The sequence below is a fragment of the Petromyzon marinus genome, chromosome 61 (assembly GCF_048934315.1).
Source record: "Petromyzon marinus isolate PM22_M1 ecotype Great Lakes invasive population chromosome 61, UKy_Petmar_22M1.pri1.0, whole genome shotgun sequence".
NCBI classification, from domain to species: Eukaryota; Metazoa; Chordata; class Hyperoartia; order Petromyzontiformes; family Petromyzontidae; genus Petromyzon; species Petromyzon marinus.
Genome location: NC_133727.1, coordinates 17,307 through 21,388, shown reverse-complemented (window position 1 = coordinate 21,388; position 4,082 = coordinate 17,307).

Genomic DNA, 4,082 nt, shown 5'->3' with positions numbered 1-4,082 from the left:
TTGGGCCAGGAAAGCTCCGTGGTGAAAAACCACAGCCCCTTTTTCCCCGCAGCAGCCACCTCCCCTCAATCACCGCGAGAATTCACTACTCCTGAAAAAATAAATTAGGGCTTTTTTTCTTTTCCTCCCCATTTTCGTGGAATCTTTTTTGCGTGGATTATTTTTACAGTGGGGTTTTTGGGGGGTTGAATTCTTTCAGCGGGATCGTATCGCGGGGCTTGGTGATGTTTTGACTGAGGCTGTGCACTCAAGTTGTCCGACATTCCTTTCTTTTGCGGAAAGCTCTCGCGCGTCAGTTCTGTCCACCTCGAAAGGACATGTGGTTTCCAACGCGCTGAGCTCGGCAAGGCTTTAAAGTTTCCACTCGATTTTCCACTACACCGCTGCTGCTCCTGCTGCTAGGCTGGGTTGGGGTGCGGTTTGTTAGTGTAAAGCACGACCACGGGAGTACAAGGTGACCGTGATACTATATTGTTCTAACTTTTATTCCTATAATCATATACACAGGTTCATATATATGTATGCATGGACTCACTGATGTTGAGAGAATGGTTTTCGTTAATTGGGCGAGATGGATGTGAATCCCAGAACCGCATTCGCAATGTCTGGGCTGAAATTAAGCACCAATGATAGGTATGAGTTCCAGATTTCCAGATTAAGCCATTTGATGTATTAACAATTCAAGTTGTTAAGATGTAATCAGTAACATCAGAAATCGTAAAATAAAATTTGACATTGGGCTTTAAAAAATATACAATATCCAAATAACGTTAACCTAACTCATCCTTAGCGCAGGGCAGATAGGCCTGCGGCAATACCCTCCCTTTAAAAAAAATATCAAAACCAGTCTAGCTCTCGAGTGTAATGATGAATCGATTCCTAAATGCTCACGATACATAACCTTGAACTGCATGTGTAACAGTTTATGTTCATGAAATGGTTTAATTAAATCATAATAAGTGACAACCTTCTGTTAACTAAAGTTGTTGTGCCGCCCACAGTTTCCACGCCTCTAGAGCCCGTGGTGTCCCAAGAATCCGTCATATGCAAGGGACCGAACTAGAGAGCCCGCTCGAGTTCGTCAAAGGACGCCGGGGAAGGACCCACCCCCCCCCCAAGGCGGTTGGGTGGACATTCAAGATCCCCCCCTTGAGCCACGTGCAGATGTTTTGTTGTTAAATGTGTTATAGTTGTTGTTACTGGGTGAGTGGGCTCACAATACTCACTCCTTAAAATAGCCTGTTGAGTTCGCGATCGTCACACGTCTGATTACAAAATTATTTACTGTAGTTCTGCCTTAACGCAGGGTTCCACTAAAAATGAGAGGAAATGTTGGCGGCGGATATAATCTCACCATCAACAAGCCCCTGGGGAGCACCGGTGGTATTGGTTAAAAAGCAGGACGGAAGCCTAATTAAGGGATGGACGCCTCCTCATACGCGGAGGATGTTTGGCCACAGCTGCCCCCGTCCCTTTCTGCTCACTATGGGTTGGTGATCGGAAGCACTCGAGAAGAACGGGGTTCAGATCTCTAAATCTATCTCAAAATCGTCCACCCTCTCGACCCTGCCCGTGATGAAGCCTTTTGCCTTGCACACTCGCCAGTCCCGGCTTCTCGGCACCTCCTCGCATCAGTATCTGTAAAAGTGATCCCCCTTCCCGCAGTTCAAACCTCACCTGGGGGCCGACTTCATCCACCAGCAGCCTCGGCCAAGCCCCCGGGTACTTTCGATTCTCCCCCCCCGCCTCTACCCTCCCCTCCTCCCTCCTCTACCCCCCTCCACCCTCTCTCTTCCCCTCCCTCCCCCTGCCCTCTCTTCCTCTTCCCTCCCCCTTCTCTTCCCCCCTTCTCTCCCCTCCCCCTCTCCCTCTTCCCCCGTAGTCTACACCCCCTGCCCCACCCCTCCCCCCGCCCCCCTCAATTCCCTCTCCTCCACTCCCCCAATACCCCCCTCCCCTCCCCCTCTATCTCTACCCTCGTCCACCCCCTTTGTCGTAGCAACGTTTTATGTCCAAGTATTTATTTAACCTCACAACGTTTCAGTTATTGTAGCTCATTCTTAAACATATATGTTTTTAATACATTGCATTTTCTTGCATGGAAAAAGCTCAGAGACTCCCTTGCGTTATTAATATTGTTGTTAATTTCATAAATCGCTCATCCAATCGGAGCACCATACCTCAATTGTTGCCGTTGCAGTTTGGAGAAAATAAGCGAGGGCAGAGCCGAATGGAACAATGGAAAAATTCCCCAAAGTTGCCGAATGAATAACCCTCATGAGGTCGCTCTTATGACACACAAAGTGCTTGCCACCAAATAAACCACAGTACCTTTGCTGATCTCGCCAAGAAACAAAAAACATCACGTGAATTCTGGTCATCCTCGCAGCAGCGGGTTTTAGCTGCCATTGAACAAAGAGGGTCACCGCATCCACGCGCTCTCAAATGCTCTTCGGCGGCCATTTGCAATGCTATTCCTTCCGATATTGGGAAGTCACTGGGAGCTATGCACTTTGAATTCAAGATTGAAAATTTATTTCTTTAGAACTGCATTTTGTGTTCAGTTTGTTGTCCTTCCCCCGCACCTCTGATTAGCTATGTGCGGTGTGCAAGAAGTTCCACGTACATACATAGAACGCTTGTCTCCATCACCGGCACTTCCTCCATTCTACCTACTCATAACCTCATCCAGCGCAACTGTTAATTCCTAATCGTGTCTACAACACTCGCTGATTCTGTCTTTCCATGAAATTCCCAGTATCTGTCTAAAGACACCTGGTGCTCAAAATACCAACAACTTATTTTCAAATTTGATGAGTCCAGCTCTGCCCCATCTCTCACCCAACCACAACTTGGGTGAGTGATGAAAAAAATCTAGCAAATGTAAAACGAATTGCCAATAAAATGTACATTGTGGGGGGGGGGGGGGGGGTTTGCAGAAGGTTTTGCTAGCCAGCTGATTCCATCAACGTAATTGCTGCATTTTGGCTGCCTAGGTGGCTGTGTTTGAAACCAGAGATAACAGCTGCTGTGCTTCTATCCTCACGGCCAAAACATTTGTGATTCAAATATTCGTAGTTATATATATATTTTCCACGCGTAGAAAGCAATTCGGAAAATAATAAATGCTGACAAATAAAGATTTTATTTAATTCACATTCCTAAAATGCGTAAGAAGGGTGGGGGGTGTAGAGGTGGAGGAAATAGCAGCCTTAAGCAAATACTCGTGGTAAAACATGTTTTTTTTTGCATCGCAACAGAAGCAAATGATTAAGCAAATGGGAGAATAGCTTTTCCCCTTATTTCTGGCAACAAAACAGCTGTGTTAAGATGTTAAAACACCAAATTGAAACCTTTTTATAAGAAATCATGTCTGCATTAACCACAATACTTGTGGTCAGAATGAAAAAAAAACTCTGATAATATATGCATTGTCTTTGAAACTGATTGGTCCACACCAAAGACAGCTTTCTTTTGAGCCTCGTCTTAAAACGGTGTGAGACCAGAGGACGTCCTAGTGTAGAGTAGATGACTGCGTTCTGAACTGGCTCTCAGGTTTGTATTCCCCGCCGGGTGCCACAGCCGTAGAGCCAGGTGGGTCGCAACATTAGGCGCTATGGCTCCCAGATGGATACAGTTTTGCCAGCAGGAGGAGACAGATATTGCAACATGGATTTTACCCAATGAAGTCATTTGTGATACATTTTCAAATGTGGGCCCGTGACACCGGTACTCATGGCCCGGCTCGAATGACACCACGCGACACCGCAAACAAGGACTGTGAGTATCGTCCGTGGGTAACATTCCCGCAGCATTAACCAGGGGCAGCCGCGGTGCTCAAACAGCGAACAGTCTGCAACTGGCGGCCATCGCCCACCCGACAGCCGCTACCGTTCGGCCTTTCACGGTCACGGTTAGCAGCGGAGCCTTGCCTCTTCTGGTCCCTGGCTCTATAACGCAACCACTCTGCATCTCTCGGGACGATTCGTGGCAGTGAGTGGCTACCAGGCCTTGCTCGTTTACGTGCCCTCACTCGGGCCTCTGGTGAAGACAAAAGGGCAGTGTGGAACCAGACAACAGAC